Source organism: Chrysemys picta, chromosome 2 (genome assembly GCF_011386835.1).
Source record: "Chrysemys picta bellii isolate R12L10 chromosome 2, ASM1138683v2, whole genome shotgun sequence".
Classification (NCBI taxonomy): domain Eukaryota; kingdom Metazoa; phylum Chordata; order Testudines; family Emydidae; genus Chrysemys; species Chrysemys picta.
Genome location: NC_088792.1, coordinates 12,150,172 through 12,168,762, shown reverse-complemented (window position 1 = coordinate 12,168,762; position 18,591 = coordinate 12,150,172). Strand labels below are relative to the sequence as shown.

Genomic DNA, 18,591 nt, shown 5'->3' with positions numbered 1-18,591 from the left:
GGAGGCAGTTGGGGGGTTGTTGTGGGGGTCCCTATCAGCTTCAGAGCTGGGAGTGGACCTCCCCTCGGGCTGCAGGCCAGCTGCTTCTCACTCTTGCAAGGGGTGATTCTCTGGCTCTAGGCCAGGCTTTCTCCCCTGAGCCCATGTGGCTGAGATGGGTCGCCTCCTGTGAGTGGCGGGTTCCATCTGCCTTCAGCTAGGGATGGGGGCAAAGTGTCTAGCTGGGCATCCCCTCTCTGGGCACCGGCGGCTACTTCCATCCTTTGCCCAGTCCCACCCTCTCTCCAGCGGCGTGTGCTTCCCTGCACCAGAGCAGCTGTGTAGCCACAAGTCCGGTCTGGCGGCTGCTGTGTTCCCCTCCCGCCCAGGGTGGCTGAAAGAATCAGAGGATGCTGCATCCCCTCCCTGAGCCCGGCACCCTGCCTGGAAGCGCCTTGGCCAGTCGCTGCCCCCCCCCCCTGCAATGAAACCCTCTGCAGGGCGCTGTGCAATGCATAGCGCCCCCCCCGACACACACACACACACACACACACACACACACACACACACACACACACACACACACATTTCCTTCTAAACTCCGCAGCCTCTTCACTCCCATCCTGGTCCCACGCCCTGCAGCGATGCCAGGCTGCATCCGCGGACACTAGCGCCTTGTCGCTCGCTTGCAGAATCCGTGGGGCAGCGGAGAGGGGGCGTGGGGGGGGGGGAGAGAGAGAAGAGTTTGATTTAAGGAACCTGCTTTGGATAAACCTCTCCCACCCTTCTTTCTCATTCGCCCCCCTCCTCCTTCCATATTAATGAGGCTAGCCAAGGGGCGGGGATTGGTTCAGTGCCCTGCCCCCTTTCCAGGCACTTGTCTGGAGCTGGGGGGGGGTGGTGGTGGGGGGGGGGGGGGGGGGTGTTTGCATTTCTCCGCAGGACCGGCTCTCCTCTTTGCAGCGCATTGTCTGGGCATGAGACTCACACCCAGGGGAGCGCAGGCTGGCTGGGGCTCGTGGGCTGTGCCTCTGATCCAGCCCCCGCGCCCTCCCCTTTCCCCCGCCCCTCCCAGCGCAAATTCATTACTGGATTAAAAAAATAAAATAAAATAAAAAAGTTTGCAGCCCCCTCCTGCCCGCCCCCGGCGATGTAGCAATGGGAAATTCCTTCACGGCACAGACCGCGCCAATGCCTTGTGCAGGGGCAGCCTGGAGACGCGAGGCGGCGAAGGGAAGACTAGGGAGGGATTTTTAATTCCTGTTGGAGACATCAGACCGTGTGTGAAGGGGCAGCTTAGCTCCCTTTGGTCCATTGCATCGCTTGGCTTGCTCACCACCTCCTTGATTCAAGCAGATCGCGACTGCAGTTGTCTTCAGCCCCCCACCCCTCAGCTCCCACCCCCTTTGCCTTGCTCACCTGGGAAGGTGAAGAATGCATCTCCAATATTGGGACGGATCCTTGCTGCAATGGTAAGCTCTGGTCCCTCTTCCTTCCAGCGCGTATTGTACTTGGCTTGCAGCCTTTTCTCCCCTCGCTTGCTGGGGCTCTCTGCTTAGCTGGAGACCGGCTGCCAGCTGAGAGCTAACCGTGCCATGCTTTAAGTTGAACCCTGACTTGACCAAGTCGGTCCCTTTATTGTAGTCCGTAAAGGACCACAGGGATGCGGGAAAGGAAGCAGTCGTATGAATTGTGTTGTGTTGCAGGAGTGACACTGATTTGCTCGCTTTCCCAGTTCCTGGATGGGAATCACACACAAGCGTCTTTCTGCCGCCAGCAACCACGGCATGCAGCTGTGGGGTGGTGGTGTGGGTTTTTTTTTCTTTTCTTTAAAAACAAACAACTGGGAACAGGCTAACGTGTTGTTGGTATGTGGATCACGTCTGGTTTTAATGCAATATGGCTGGTAAATAAAACCTGATTGCTAACAGATCCAGGGCTGCGATTGGTATTTTCCTGGCTTAGCACTCCCTTGCACAGTTCTGCATCTTCATTCACCTGCCGCAGCAACTCTGAGTCGCCCTTCTACCAATGCGCCAAAAGGGTTAGCGAGACTTCTCTGGTTTTACTATGAAGTAGTAGCTAAAATCTCTATTCTTGTACTATAGTGTGTGTGTGTGTGTGCGGGGGAGGGGGGGGGCTTTCTCTTATCCGTATTTGAACAGCTTGTTCCAATGTTTCCATCTCTATGCAAACCACATTAAAGTCAGAGCTAACAAACAGGACTTCTCATCTTACTGCTGTGCTGTGCTGTGTACCTGCCATGTGCAGTGTTTGGGGCTGTGGTTGTACTGGGATCTTATGGTTTACATCAATAGCAGAGACTAGTTAATGCGTGGAGATATAGCTATAGTATTAGGAGAGGTGGGTAGATTTCTTTTTTAGTTACATGTTGATATTTGTGGCCTGATGCGCATCTTACTAGGGTGTGGACATGTGGAGGAACTCCTCTGAAGACAGTGGATTTCCTCTGGTTTAAGCTGGGGTGAGAACAGAATCTGTCCCTTCACTTGCAAAACATGTGGGGGCATCATTGCAGATACAACCACCAGACAAAAATCAAGCCAAGCACAGTCAAACTGTAAATACCTTTATAATATTTTAATATCCTTTGTGATTGCTTATACAAGGCATATGTCGTGCAGTTGTACCCATCTATAAATTGATTGAAGCGGGTTATTTTAAATCTGACAAAGTACACATACATGGATTTTTTTTGTGTTACTCTGTTTAGATACGCCTCAGTCTCCCTTCTGCATTCCTATACCTCATAGGCTGGCTAAAATTGGGGAAACAATTGATGGGAACATAATTTTTTAAAAAGTAAATAGATGCTCGCTGTATATTATTACTGTCAGCTGGACCGGGAGGGTGAACTCCTTAACCTGATATAACTATAAATACACAGAGAGACTACTTTTGACAGGCTTCTGTGTTCATATAATGCAAAAATTCACTCCCGGAAGCTCTGTGCTTCAAAGAAGTTTCCCAGTGGATGGACATAACAAAACAGTTACATTCTGATGAAGAACTGAAGAACGTCATTTGCTGTAATGATTTGTAGATTACAAGGCCATAAGGGGCCATTGTGATACGGACTACTTGTACAGCACAGACTGTAGAACTTCCCCAAAATTATTCCTAGAGCAGATCTTTTAGAAAAACAGCCCATCTTGATTTAAAAATGATCAGTGATGGAGAATCCACCATGACGCTTGGTAAATTGTTTCAATGCTTAATTACTCTCGCCATTAAAAACGTATAACTTATTTCAGATTGAGTTTGTCTAGCATCAACTTCCAGCCATTGGACTGTGTTATTATTTTCTGAGCTAGTCTGAAGAGCCTGTTATTAAATATTTGTTCCCCACGGAGGTTCTTACAGACTATAATCAAGTCACCTTTTAAATTTCTCTTTGTTAAGCTAAATAGATAGACTCAGAAGAACTCAATCATTATAAGGCATTTTTTTTCCTAATCATATAATCATTCTCATGGCTCTTCTCTGAACCCTCTCCAACTGACTAACATCCTTCTTGAATTAGGGGCATAATTAGAAGATATGGTCTGAAATTTTTCTGTCCGTATCTTAGCTACCGTTCAGTTTTTTGTCTATGTTTGGCTGAGGGCAGCAATTGTTGATGTATTGAAACTGAAGGTCAAATAGAATTAATCTGGCAATCACTTGTGAGGACATGGCATGGAAGGCTTTTTGTTCTGTTTATTAATGTGAACGCGTGCATGCTTTAAATGTGTTGCAGTGAGCAGGATTGCTGCTTGAACTGATTCGACTGGTTGGTTCTCCTGGCTAAGCAGAAGGAAAGCCTGCTGGGCCAGTTGATTTCTCTTTGAATAGGGCTGCTCTGTAAATAACCGAATACACAGTGGCTAATCAGGCTCTGATGTTCCATCATTCCTTGACAACACAACACTTAGAGTGTACCTTTTTCCTCATGCATTTAATATCTGCCGTTTGCACTACAGATTTACAGCCGCACGTAGCCATCTAGAAGTGCACATATCTGGAGGGTGTAAACACCAAGACAGGAGAGGAATTGTTTAAGATGCTACCAGGATGAATAATTGGAAGGGTTGGGGGGACATTAAAATTAGGAACATTTACATGAAAAGTGAAGGGGAACCTTCCAAATAGCAATATCTCTTAGATTGTGGAATACTCTACTAGCCACTTTCAAGCCCTGGTTCCTGACTGGTCTCTTTGTATTCAGGCTTTTCTCATCCCAGCTCAGGGCAGCCAGCATTCTGGGGGCAGTGTTTTGGGGATGGTTTTCCTGTGCCTCTGCCTTTGACCATTTGTTCCAGCAAGAGACCTGATACTGCCCCATCTGAATACAGAGGATTGGGTTGTTTTTTAAATTCCCTCTGAGCACTTAGCACAAAGTAAGTCTAACTCCAAAATTATCTTTTAATAAAACCCGGTTCTTAAAGTTAAGGAACAGAGAAAAGTCAAAGCAAATCCAAGGCAGGTAATGTACTGTAATTCTTATCTGATCTACAGTCTAGGTGGAAGTCTTCCTAGAACAGGTCAGAGTTTACAGTTACTACTGATTTAAGCCGAAGTGCATTCAGTGGGGTAGATCCTCAGCTGGTGTAAATTGGTGTAGCTCCTTGGATTTCACTTACTTGGATTTATCCCAGCTGAAGATATGGCCCCTGGAGTTCATATGTGACAAGTCATTTCCATTAGCATATCAGTCTGACCTTAAAGTCAGCAAGGAGTATTCTCCCAATGGCTTATGCCCTCTTGTTTTTACTGCCTGTGCCCCTTTGATGTTTAAATCTGAATATCCTGTATTACCATTTTAGGCATGAAGGGTGTGATTCTCCTCTCAGTTAGGGCCTGATCCAATGCCCATTGACATCTCACTAGGAACGGAGTGACCTTTTACCCCAGTGCAAATCTGGAGCAACGACGCCACTGAAGTCAGTGACGTCACACAAGTGTGGGTCTGTTTCTCCTTGTCCTTACCCCACTTTTAAAGTCATCCTTTGTGGCAAAATACAGGCGTAGGTGCTGGAACTAGGGGTGTTGGGGGTGCTGCCGCACCCTGTAGCTTGAAGTCGTAATAATAACCCAAATACCTGGTTTCCACCTTCAGCACCCCCACTGCAAAAATGGTTCCAGCAACCCTGCATATAGGCAAGGACAGTTGCCACACCACTGACTAAACTTATGACTCTGGGTTCCTTAATTCCCCCTGACCTTTATTCTGATATTTAATGAAGCTCAGCATCCCTTGAGAAAGCTTTACAATTCCCTCTTACTTTAACATGCAGCACTTCAAAGGAATCCTTTGAACCTGAGTGTGTTTGGTAGCTGTACACAACATATACTAAACATGGGCATTCACTCATCTGCTGTGACTGTCTGCAAAGCTCTGTGTCCCTTTGGATGCCAATTGTTAGAGCGGATTGGAAAAATGAGGGGGGTAAGAAATTCATACATTTTTGGCAGATTTTTCACCTTTTTCTGTTTTCTTGTTTGATTTTTATTTGGTCATTTTCTGATTAGCTCTAATAAATTATGCTATCTCGCTTTATGAAATCTTCTAGCTGTCCTTGCTTGGACATTTACATAATGACAAAATTTAAACCCTCAAGAAACATTTTTAAAGTTACTAGGGGCCAGATTCCCAAGCCCTTTTTCATGTGCTGTAATACCTCAAACATGTATGTGGGTGAGGCTACATGGAGAGACAAGGCGATCGGAATCTGCACCATATGTTTTTAATAATTCCAATGTATATCTCACAAGCAGGAATTGGATTGTCCCATCTCCCAAAGGATGATGTGGAAGCCCTTTGTCCAAGACAGCTGAAACTAGAATGGATAATGTGCTGGAGAATATAATGTGGGAAACAATCATGAACGGCTACAGGGATGGAGCGAATAGTACCCTTCCAGCGTTTTGCTGCTCTGAGTCTGTGATAATGGTACTATCCATCTGAGTTATTCTAATACAGTTGCCTTATCATGGTGAGCTACTCAGCCTTTAGAATCTTAGTTTCTCCACTCAGAAGCCAGATTATTGCTTTGCAAATCAATGTGACAACCATATTACCACTTCATTTCAGTGATACCGTTTGCACCACCGTGGGTAAGTAAGTGTGTGACAATTTTTCCATTATAATTCTTTTTTTTAGGGCATATATTATGAATCTCGGCTGAAACTATTCAGACATGATGTTACTTTACAAAATACATTTTAAAAAAATGTTTGACATTATATTACTTTAGGGTGCATTTAAAAAAAATCATGTTAGAAAGTGTGAAAACATCTATTTAAAACAGGTGATTTTATAAATGTTTGTTTTAAAAAATCCTAACAAATCTAGATTGTTCATGTAACTTTTTCCTTCCGACAAAAATGACATTGCTTAATTATTTTTTGGTATGTATTTAAATTAATCACTTTGGAAATATTAAGGTTTAAAAGTTTCCCATTGCACAGGGCTATTTCTGACACAGATATTTAAGATTTATCTGTCCGTTGTTAATAATACCTGACTCTTATATGGGGCTTTTGAGCAATGGGTCTGTAAGGACTTTAAAAAGGAGGTCAATAGTATTATCCCCATTTTACAGATGGGGAAACTAAAGCCAGGGGAGGTGAAGTAACTTACCCAAGGTCACCCAGCTGGCCAATGACAGAGCAGGGACTAGAACTGATGTCTCTTGAGGTCCAATCCAGTGCTCTAATCATTATGAAATGACAATCACAGTAGCATTTTGGTACCACTTTGAGATCTTTGGATGAAAGGTGCTCAGTCCCTGGAAATTAATTGATCATTATAATTTACTGACTGTTATTTATAGTCTCCGGTAAATGTTGAATGGGAATGATGGATAGTGAGAAAAGTCCTCCTGTTTTATATACATACTGTCAAGTGATTGAAAAATAAAACATGGAATGGATTTTTATTTTTCAATTCTCTGATACAGGGCCCAGTTCTGCCACGCCTCCTCTCCCAGAGCAGTACGTGACTCTGCAAGCTGTCTTGTTGATATCGAGGGGAAGAAGGTACTACTCAGTCTGAGTAAAGGTGCCACAGTAGGGCCCCAGTTCATTCAGTCTGAGCTAGATTGTGTCATTAGGCACAGCCCTGAACGAGGGGAGGTGCTTAAGTTGCCACAGTCCAGAGGTGAAATCTTGGTCCCGTTGACTTCAGTGGGGTCCTGATTTCAGTACGGGAGCCGCAGCGGAGGCATTGCGCCTTGGCAACACCTCTCTGGACCACATTCCATTGCTTCCTCTTTGCCCCAGAGTGGGGTAGTAACATGCTGGTGGCCTATACCAGCAGCAAATCACAAGCCATCCTTAGGCTAGCTGAGTTGTGTAAGCCAGCGCGGTGGGGCGGTAGGGAGAGCTCTGCCTTTTCCCCATCCTGCTCCTCAGATTAGCCAATAAAAAGCAGAATAAATCCCTTGTTTTACACGAGGGTTGATGCCATCTCTCTTGACCGTCATGTTACACCTCTATACTTAGGCATTTTTATTATTGGTTGCATTAGTTTTTAAGTGTTGGGAGTTTAGGGTTGATAGCGCTGGACATCGGTCATGGACCCTCAATGGCTTTCTGATCAGGTGACCACTTCCTGTCCTTGAAATGTGTCCAGCCACTGCGGTGGATTTGCCAGCTGGAATTGGTGTGTGTTAGTTTGTGACTGGGTGGGCATGTGTTACTTCTGTCAGTGTGGAAGCACATTCCTGCATGTCTTCCACAAAGGGGTTCCTTGTCCTCCTGTGTTTTTGTTTATGTGTCATCTTGTAGAACTGACTCTCCAGAGTGGTTACAACACCTGGATTTGGTGTGGATGGTCCGTCCGATTCCTTTGCCAGGTTGTCATCTACTTTGTGTTAGAAATCTAATGTTCTCTCCCACCAGTAGCTGGTGGTAACTGTGCCATTGCTTTTGTAGTATTCTGTTCTACTTTTCTGGCATACAGTTCATATGCAAATGCTTCAGGATTAGCTCCAAAGCTTGTTAAATGTGGGGCAAGTATATATCAGTCCATAGTGAAGCTCATAAAAATTGGTTCAGGTATCTGCTCTTTTAACCCAAATGTAGAATGATTATTATTTATATTACTATAGCACACAGGAGCCATGGTCATGGGGTAAGTGCTGTACAAACACAGAACAAAAAGACAGTCCCTGGCTCAAAAAGCTTTGAATCTAATTACCCATCTTTGTAAAGTGCTTTGAGATCTGAAGATGGAACAGCACAATGTGAGTATAAAGTATGATTGCTAGCCAAATATTTTTTTTCTGGTGGGGTACCCAAGGCACAGTGATGTTCAGTGACTTGGCTGGAAGGTAGCATTTCTACTGGTTTTAGACACAGCTTACAGAACCAGGTAACCTAAATTCTAGTCTTGAGTTTGATATTTAATTTGCAATGACTTCTCCTCACTTTTTCATCAGCCTTTGGAGTGAAGGTAGGCTGTGTTATGAATGCAGGGATATCTTGATGGCCTAGGGAACATGTAGGTCTTGTTAGGTGTGCACAGAATGAGGCAGGGCTTCACAGGAGCCATTGTTGGCTTTTTAAAATTATCTGGAGACTTAACTGCATTTATTTAACATTTCAGAACTTTTCCAACACAAAATAAAAACAAATGATTAACAAAACCTGTGAAATTCCCAAACCAAAAAAACTTAATGTAATAAAAAAAGATAAGGTTGGGAGGTGACAATAATGGAAATACCTTATTTACTGTCAAATAGTTTTTTTTTTTAGTATGGGTTGGACCATAACACAACCCCCATTTTCATATTTTTCAGCGCATACGCATTGAACAGCTTCTAGTGCAAACCCATGCATACAGGGTTAATCTCCTCAGCATAAATCAGTAGTCATACACATTCTCATAAAATACATCCAGCATATAACGTACTGGACGAAAACAATGTTACTGTCAGTTGGTAATCATATTTAACTAATAATGCTTCCCATTTAATATTATCCCTTGGAAAAAATATTTACTGAAATCACAATAATAAAAATACATAGACCTTCCTCAGCAATCTATATGGCAGAGTTGAAGTTCTTGGGTTGTGATGGAAAAATGCTTTTCGTTATACTAGATAAGAATGATGATTGTTTTTATTTGGGCAGTGTAAGACTTGCAATGTCCTTAACAGCTAGTTTGCTTTCTTTAAACATGTGGGTTTTGCAAATGATGTGATAAATAACAACGGTTGTCACTTAGCAACCTTAACTGTTTTTATTTTTAGATGAAGTTTTCAATTTAGGAACACTAAACCAAAATTAAGAGACTACTTACAGGACATATTGTGTTAAATGTTTACAGCTTCTGCGGCATGAACCAGATGAAGATCTAGCCGCTGTAGTTGCTGTGTTTTTTCTCTTGCACACTAGTAAACTGACCTCTCTCTGCCTTGGCGTAGAGAAGAAGTTTATAAAGTAGCTAGAAGTAGCACATTATGTAAAGGTCTGGGTTAAAGTAAATAGAAATTACTAATTTCCTGTGTGGGGAGAATCAGAGCCTGGGAATCTTACCAGTTTTGTGGTTAGTTTAAGATGGAGAGGAGAAGAGAGCGTATCAGAAATATCACAGATGCTTAAGCTCCTAATGACTAATGAATGTGCCACAGTTGTCAAAGAAGCCTGGACTTCCATAGTTTGAATTCATTTACTTGAGTCGCATTAAGTTTGGCATTTGGGGAGTATTTTATGGTAATGAATGAGCTAGTTAGTGGAGATGAGTTTATACCCTGGGCCAGCAGCTGGAGGAAAAGTCATTGGCGAGAACAGCACTGAATAATTGCAGAGGAGAGAGCAGGATGGAAGGTCGTCATTGGCTATGCAGAAGATGCTGCTTTGTACCACTGGCCCTGGATAACTGCCTCACCTATAACTGCTTGTCCTCTCTTACTCCTGGTCTTGCTCCCCACACTCTTCCCCAGCTTCATCCTTGTCCACTCTCCTTGTGCTCTTCTACCCTGTTGCCTTCTTCTGCATAGAAGGCCATATATCATAGGTGCCCATTCCATAGGTGTTCCGGGGCTCAAGCACTGACCAAACAATAATAGGGGATGCTCAGGCTTTTGTAGGCCTTGGCGCCCAGACCGTGGTCCTGACCCCTGCTCCATCCCGCTCCATTCTGAGGCCCTATCCCCTCTTGGCCTCTTCCCTCCCCCAAGGCCCCGCATTGAGGCCCCGCCTCCACTCAGCCTCTTCCCCCCAAGGCCTTACCCGTGCTGTGCCTCGAGGCTCCACCCCCGCTTGGCCTCTTGCCCATGAGGCCTCGCCTGCAGCTCATGGGGGTGGGGGGGAAAGTGGCCGAGAAGAGCACCCACTGGCAAAAACCAAAAGTCAGCGCGTGTGCCATACATATACCATTTTTCTTCCATCAATGCCGTCATTGTGAAAAATGGTAGAGCTCCAAAAGGGGGCAGATTTAGCAAAACAAAAGCACTATCATCGTTTCGATTACAGTAGCACCTAGCAGCCCCCAATCGGATCAGGGCACTATTGTGCTAGGCACTGTACATACACATAAGAAGAACAGCCTCTGCCCCAGAGACATTATGTTCTAAAGAGACAGGGCAGAAAAACAGGCAGAAAAAGGAATAATTATGATCCCCATTTTATGTGTGAGGAACTGAGGCTCAGAGCGTGTACGCAACTTGCCTCGGGTCATACACGGAGTCTGTAGCAGTGCTAAAATGAACCTGGATCTTTTAAGGCCCAGTTCCATGCATTGCCCATAAGACTGTCCTTCCTCTCATTCTATTCCTTCCCCCATGTTTGTTGCATGCTACCTTTTGTTTTCAAGTTGTAGCCAATTATTTTAGTTATTATGTCATTCATATTCATTGTATGTTAATTTGTAGGATTATAAAAGTATAAGACTGATCAGTATTTAGAGGAACCAAGTATTAGACATAATTAAGACAAGCTGAAACACAGGTTCTAGGCTGAAGCCTGCAAGACTTGTCTTGGAGACAAGAAATGATGACATAAGTGACCAGAAAATAACCCGATGCCCTAAGATTATGGGAAAAGAGGTACCAACTGGTAAGATTACAAAAAATTACCCAGAAGATTAATATTAGATCATAAAAATACCATAAAGGCGCATCTGTCTCCATGTGTCTTCACTACAGGATAGAGATTGTGCGTCAATGCTAATGAGAATAAAGGGAATTTACACAGTTTATAGAAAATTGGGGTCCCTTAAGGTTCCAGGGAACACAGACCAATAAGAGAAAAGAGGGTTGCTTTTATGGATATGTGCATAATGTAGGTTTAGACAGAATCACATTATAAAAAGGGGAAGCTCAGATTAGGAAAATTGAGCTCCCTATGGGAGACTCCAGCAGGAACCATCCCTCTACTGATGATCAAGCCATGAGAGACCCATCAGACCCTAACATTATGGTTAAGGATGTGAGTATAACTACATGACGAAGTGGGCATTCACCCACGAAAGCTTATGCTCCAATACATCTGTTAGTCTTTAAGGTGCCACAGGACTCTTTGTTGCTTTTTACAGATCCAGACTAACACGGCTACCCCTCTGATAGGATAACTACATTTGTAACTTGTGCATAGGTCTGTATAGAATTTCTGTATGCTTGGGTAATCACAATTTTAATTGTAACTTTAATAAAACTTGTAAAATAGACTAGACCTTGTACTTGTGAATGTCTGTGTTTAAGTGAGGGTTGCTCTGCATTTGAGGAATGAGCTCGGAAATCATCCATGACTCTTCTCTTCGGAATGGTTCATTCTGTAACATAATGGCTCGTCTGACTGTGCATGGAACCAAATCAAGCACGTAGTCTGAACTGTACATCACCACTGGGAGATTCCACCTGATCAATATCTATTACTTACCCACATATGGATAAATAGTATAAGAATATAGCAAGGTGGTGGCTTAGCCATAAAACTTCAAGTCAATCCATTTTATAATACATGGCTATTTTGTTCAGAGGCAAAAAGGGAGATCTTTTGAGCTATCTCGCTATTTCTAAGGCATCTATTGCTTTGCTATCTAAGCACGAATGCTTTCAGATACAGTCCATTTGATCCACTGATGTGCTCAGTTAAATCTTGTCTATATTCCATACACAACATGGGCACTTTTTTTTATAACAGAAAAATCTAATTCCAGATTTTTCAGGTGATCCTAATATACGAATGTTAATATACCTTGGCACCTTTTTCTCCAACAACTTTGCTTTGCAATATAAACTGATCCCGTGTTTGGGTTTTCTGCTTTAAACTGAATAGATTCACAGAATGTCAAGACACATCTGTCTATCCTAGGTACCTATATGCCCCTCATTACTGTAGTATCTAAGCACCTTGCAATCTGTAATGTATTTATTCTCTCAGCACCCCGGTGAGGTAGGGCAGTGCTATTATCCTCATATTACCAATAGGGAACTGACACAAACAGAGACAAAGCGACTTAGCCAAGGTCACTCAGGACACCTGGGGCAGAATAGGGTCTTGAAGCTATATGTAGCTAGCACCTTAACTAGTGGGGCATCCTCCTATAATTAGAAAGGGATTACTCAGTGGTTTGAGCATTGGCCTCCTGAACCCCAGGTTGTGAGTTCAATCCTTGTAGGGGGCCACTTAGGAATTTGAGGCAAAAATCAGTACTTGGTCCTGCTAGTGAAGACAGGGGGCTAGACTCAATGACTTTTTGGGGGTCCCTTCCAGTTCTAGGAGATAGGTATATCTCTTCTTGAAGTGGTGCATTACTCTTCATGTTAAGAATGTATAAGGCCTATATTTACAACAACAACAACCCTCTCTAGTGACATCTCAATTTGGACATGCAATGCTTTTTGAAGTGGTTTCAATTTTGGAAAGTGCTCAGAACCACTCTGAAAAATCAAGCCCCTTTAGCATGCTACAAGTTGGGCATCATAAATCATTAGATAGTTCTGAGGACTTAGACTAGAGTCTAAGAATTTGCAATCCAGGAGCAGGATACCACTTGCACTGGAGCTGAGAAGGATGAAGCAGCAAGATTCATATAGGACCAACCCTGTGTTAGTATTAATGTTCCCTGCTATTGTGTAGTTCTTCTCTACTTATTGATATGCATCTCTCCTCCGAGCAGATGCATTTGGGGCTTCGTTTCAACTTCTGTCGGTGGCTGAAAGACGGACGAGCTGCTGCTGAGCAAGAAGAGTGACCTCCTTCCCAACTTCACCTCCTTTATGTCCTCCCTTGACGTCCCCTATTTGTAACCGTGATATCGTCCTGACCTCAAACGCTTCTTCTCCAAGATCAAGACGTTTGAGGCAAATGATAGAATTAACAGATGACAAAACATGGGATTGTGTGAACTGATCAAAATTCTGTTAGTATTAGAAATGTCTTCTGATGTTGCATGGTTCTGCCCCTCTCATCTGTGTGTATCAGTGTACAGACATTACTCTTCTCACACTATATCTTCTCTGTTGCTGGTTCATTCTTTTCACATATCAGTATTCAGTGCTGGACCTGAGGGAGAAATATCTGGCTTTTCTCTTCTCACAGCAGGAAAGAGAAAATATAATCATAAAAATATTTCCTTTCTGAAATTTCACCTGCCTTTGTGCAATTTTCAGATTTGCCAGTAATCAATGAGCATGGCAAATCATTTTCAGCGTTGCTGCTGAAAGCTCCCTAGAAGAGCCCTCCCCAACAGACCCCAGCAAAGTATTAATATCTCATCCTTTCATTTCATTCACCAAGCTTTCTGCACCACTTTCAACAGTGTCCCCAAATAACCTTCCACCGTTTCTTGTTTGCGTACATTTTTTTATAGCATTTTTAATTTGTGTTCTCTTCATTCAATGTGATTCAGCACTTTTTGCCAGCACCATGGCTTTGGCCAACCTTGAGATAAACAGCTACATGCTTGACTGCCGTCTATTTTCATCCCTAGATTTACAAAAGGCTTATTAAGTTTCCACAACCCTTTCTTCATCTTTTAAGTCATTAATGTGGGTGAGGGTGAAATGATTGTCCAGGAACTTCACTAATGATTGTAGCTCATCCTTGCTAAGATACTGTGGCTTCAGCTAGAGCTGTTCTTTTGTTCTTGCTGTACATCTCTGCAAGCATTCTATCAATGTCCTTTGATTTTTTTTATGCAGTCTTTTTAATTGCCTGCCCATATACCTCATTATTTGTAATTACGGTAGCACCTAGAGGCTCCAATTGATATGTGTTAGGCACTGTATGCCCATAGTAAGAGATAGTCGGAGAGCCTACAGTCTAATTCAGTGATCCCCAAACTTTTTACCTCATGCCCACCCTTACCCCTGTCCAATGCCCCCTCTGTCCCCCGGGGCCGGGAGCAGGGTTGCAGCTCCGGGAGGGGGGGACGTGGACAGGGGTAAGGGGGCTGAGGTTGGGGCCACGGCTGGGGTGGGGGCTGGGCTGGGAGCCAGGGGCTGAGGCCGGTAGCCGGGGTCCGGGGCCAGGAGCAGAACTGAGTGGCACTCCCTTCCTGCCCCCTATGGGCAGCGGCGGCTCCAGGCACCAGTGCTCCAAATGCGTGCCTGGGGCGGCAAGCCGCAGGGGGCGCCCTGCCGGTCCCTGCAAGGGTGGCAGTCAGGCTGCCTTCGGCGGCATGCCAGCGGCAGGTCCGCCGGTCCCGCGGGTTCGGCGGCAATTCGGTGGTGGGTATGTCGAAGCCGCGGGACCGGCGGACTTCCCGCAGGCATGCCGCCAAAGGCAGCCTTCCTGCCATGCTTGGGGTGGCAAAAAAGCTAGAGCCAGCCCTGCCTATGGGGGCTGGCCTGGGCCCCAGTCCTGGCCCCCCAAACATTCCTCCACACCCCCCCCCCCCAGGGATGTGTACCCCACAGTTTGGGGACCTCTGATCTAAATGGACAAGACTGACAGTGAGAGGGGGAAAATGAAGTAGTATCATTCCCATTTTACAGAGGGGGAAGTGAGACACAGAGAGATTAAATGGCTTGCTCACGGGGAGTCAGGAAGTTGGCAGCTGAGCTGAGAATTAAGCACATCTCTCCTGAGACGCAGTCCAGAGTCTTTACCACAACCAGCGGCGGCTCCAGGCACCAGTGCTCCAAATGCGTGCCTGGGACGGCAAGCCGCAGGGGGCGCCCTGCCGGTCCCTGCAAGGGCGGCAGTCAGGCAGCCTTTGGCGGCTTGCCTGCGGGAGGTCCGCTGGTTCCGCGGATTCAGCGGCAATTTGGCGGTGGGTACGCCGGAGCCGCGGGACTGACGGACCTCCCACATTCATGCTGCCGAAGGCAGCCTGCCTGGCGTGCTTGGGGCGGCAAAAAAGCTAGAGCTGCCCCTGACCACAACACGGTCCTTCCTCTAGCGAGTAGACCTTTATCAAATACATATTTTTAAAACCCAGAGTAGGAGTTGCACATCTTAGGCTAACTAAATACAAGCAAAGATTTTGATTTTTTTATTTAAATTTATAAAAGCAATTAGCCAAACACTTAAGGCTTCCCTCCCCCTCCTCCCTCCCGCCCCAAGGGGACTTCTATCAACATGACATTGTTATCATCATCACGATGAAGAGAACATGAAGCTTAGCAGCTGAACACTCTCTCAAACTCAGAGCTCTTCTGTGCTTTGTAAAGCAGCATGTCCCTTGCAAACCTTTGTCCTTTGCTAATGTTTGCAATGTTCTTGTCTGTTGTTTTTTTTTATGATAGGCAGTGAGGAAGAATTATGTTGGCCTTTCCAGGCAAAAAGCATCTCCCTTGATGTGAAGACTCTTTCCTTTTAGTGGGATCTGTTTAATAATTGGTGACCATGCTTAACTCCCCCATGAAAGGGATGGTAATTAGACTAGTGTGTAGTCAGCAGAATAGATAATCATTTTCATTAGATGCTGTAATCTGGAAGGATTTCCTTTCCAAATGGGTTACCATATATATAACTTACTAATTATGAATCTATGAAGGCTCTTCTGTGAACTTCTCATGACTACTTAGCCAAGCCTTATGTCCATGGAAGGTAATTTTCCCCAGTACCAACAATAACAGTTCAATTCTCCTCCCATAAAGCTAATGGGATTTTTCCTCATTGATGTCAATGGGTGTAGGTTCTGGTCTTCAATTCTTGGGGTGAAATACTAAGCCTTAAATCAGTCCCCACTAATATCAATGCCTGAACTCCCATTGACGTCAATGGCATCAGGATTTCATCTTTGGATTTCACTTCAGCCTTCAGTATCACCATAATCTGAGCATTCTTAATATATCCATTCATCAGATGATTACTTCCACTGCTATTAAACATTTACCTTTACTAAACTGGCATGTCTGTCTTGGGTTTTCATTAGGAAGAGGGACCTCTAGTGATGCACTTATACTCTAGAACTCTTCCTAGACATTTCCATCTAGACTTCTCTGTTCCTGGTCTCTCTGGCATGAGTCTTTTCCTCCACTCTGGGTATTTTTTGTATGTTTGAATTTAGTGCTTGGAAAAGGTGCCAGATTCATCGCCCTGGGGAAATCATGTCCCTCTGTTTATCCACATACATTGGAACAGCAGAAGCAACAGCAGCACAAGCTTCCCACGCACTGCCTTTCTAGCGTACTTCAGCCTCACCAGGCAGGACCACTGTCAGACCTTGGAGGGGCAGTTCAATTTCTAGCCCGTTTCAGGTCTTGGCTTCTCGGTTGAGATGGAGTGCCATTTCGGAGGCTTCTCCCTTGCCACTAGGAATGGATTGAGTTGACTCACTCTTGCTCACAGTCCTTGAAAGAGGCGCTGGTGGCAGCTTCCTCTTACTACCTGTCAGGGAGCTGGGCCAGCCACAGAGCCAGTCTGTGGGCAAACTGGTGAGCGTAGCTGATTGGCTGCACTGCCTGATTGGTTGGTAGAGGCAGCAGACTGGCTCCTAAGCCCGGTAGCAGCAGCAGTTCAGCGGCTGCTCAAAGCATTTACCTGTGGCTCTGGTGGGTCCTGCCTTGGCCCCTGTCTTGCCTCAGTGCATGTAATACAGTTCTAACCCTTGACTCCAATTCCTGACCTCTGACCTTTAGTTCTGGCATATGGCTTCTGACTCCAGTTCTAACCCTGGGCTCCAACTCCTGGCTCCTGACTTGGGCTGTAGTCCTTGACTCTGGCAACTGGCCGCTGACTCCTGCTCTGACCACTAGACCTGACCGCCCACCTCCTGGTCACATGACACTTCCCATCTGAGTTGGCTACAAGCTGGGGGGAGAGATACCTCAGTGGTTTGAGCATTGGCCTGCTAAACCCAGGGTTGTGAGTTTAATCCTTGAGGGGGCCACTTAGGGATCTGGGGCAAAATTAGTATTTGGTCCTGCTAGTGCAGGCAGGGGGCTGGACTTGATGACCTTTCAAGGTCCCTTCCAGATCTAGGAGATAGGATATCTCCATAAATTTAATTTACATAGAGAGGGAAATTGGGTTCTATATATCAATCTCCTGAGCCATCCATCCTCCTAGGTCTGTTTTTTAATGTCTTAACTGCCTGTGTTTCAATTTATAGCCTTTCCCTGAAGTTTTTGACAACCCAGATTTCTCTTTATGCTCTTAGTTTGAAGATCTGGGAGTGGTAGGGTGTTGGCATCTTCCAAAGTAGGTTTATTAGCTTGTTCATTCCCAATTATCATTTATCATCCATCCCTTTTCAAGTTGCTGTTCAGAGAATGACTGGATTGTAGTGACCTAGGTTGACCTAGGTTTTTTGGGGGAGAGGGGGAGATATCCATACATGCCTGCATATGTACCAGTGTGCATGCATACATAGGGAGTCACACCATCCAGGTTTGGAATGCCTAGAGTTTAAAATGATTTGATTGCTTTTTCCTGACCACTTTTGTGAAGCCTTCATTGATGGTGATTGTTGGTTTATTTTGCTTCCTCTAGCTCCCTTTTATTCCAGTTCTTTGTACAAGTGGGGAATTGTTGTAAGGTGCTGCAGTGCTGTGGCGGTGATCACAGTATAAGAGCAGATGATTGCTGACTGGATAGATGGATGTTGCATTCGTAGATGGGCTGCCTGATGGTTATCGGTTTTTAGCAATTGACAGTGTGATCTGGCTGGGTACTTGGAGTGATTAGCTTTGGTTTTAGACCCATTTTATTATTGTGTTCTGCAGGCTGTGCAATAGGGCCAGATTGCATCTGCAGTGTTATCGTAGCTGTGTTGATCCCTGGATATGAGAGAGACAAGGTGGGTGAGGTAATATCTTTTATTGGACCAGCTTCTGCAAACTTCTGCAAGCAAGCTTCCAAGCTACACAGAGCTCTTCTTCGGGTACTCCATAACCCTCGGACCAGGCCCCAAATGTGGGCCATTGCCTCAAAGGTACGATGGAGCCTAATTAGTAAAACATTTTTTTTAAAAAAAGCCCTGTCCTGTCTACTGTATGTCGGATGTTAAAGAGTCCATCTTCCTTTCCATAAGAGTTGAGCGCCGATGTCTGTGGCTAACGTTCTGAGTCTGCTTCTCTGCAGCAAAATGTGTGCTGATTGATTGACACCCTCTGCGTACTAGCTGACTGCATTGCCGTGAGGTGAATAGTTGGCGAAGTCTAGGGATGAAAGGTGCCATATGAATGTGAAATACTCTTATGTCAGAAAGTT

At 44.9% G+C, this 18,591-nt stretch overlaps 1 protein-coding gene and 1 long non-coding RNA gene across 18 annotated transcripts in view; one reads left to right on the top strand and one right to left on the bottom strand.

The window, feature by feature from the left end:
• LOC103306280 (uncharacterized) overlaps positions 1-1,723 on the bottom strand; it is a 38,780-nt gene extending 37,057 nt beyond the window's left edge. Inside the window, exon 1 of the long non-coding RNA XR_509104.4 lies at positions 1,399-1,723. This is a non-coding gene — a long non-coding RNA (uncharacterized LOC103306280). The remainder of the gene's footprint in view (positions 1-1,398) is intronic.
• ADCYAP1R1 (ADCYAP receptor type I) overlaps positions 939-18,591 on the top strand; it is a 178,836-nt gene continuing 161,183 nt past the window's right edge. For 8 of the 17 annotated variants that reach the window (XM_065582653.1, XM_042859825.2, XM_065582652.1 and 5 more), the window contains exon 1: positions 1,170-1,451. The gene's annotated coding sequence lies outside the window, so the exon portion shown is untranslated. Of the gene's footprint in view, positions 1,452-1,622; positions 2,024-18,591 lie in introns of those variants that run through there. The other 9 variants (XM_005286324.5, XM_065582655.1, XM_008170768.4 and 6 more) reach the window with 4 other exon arrangements.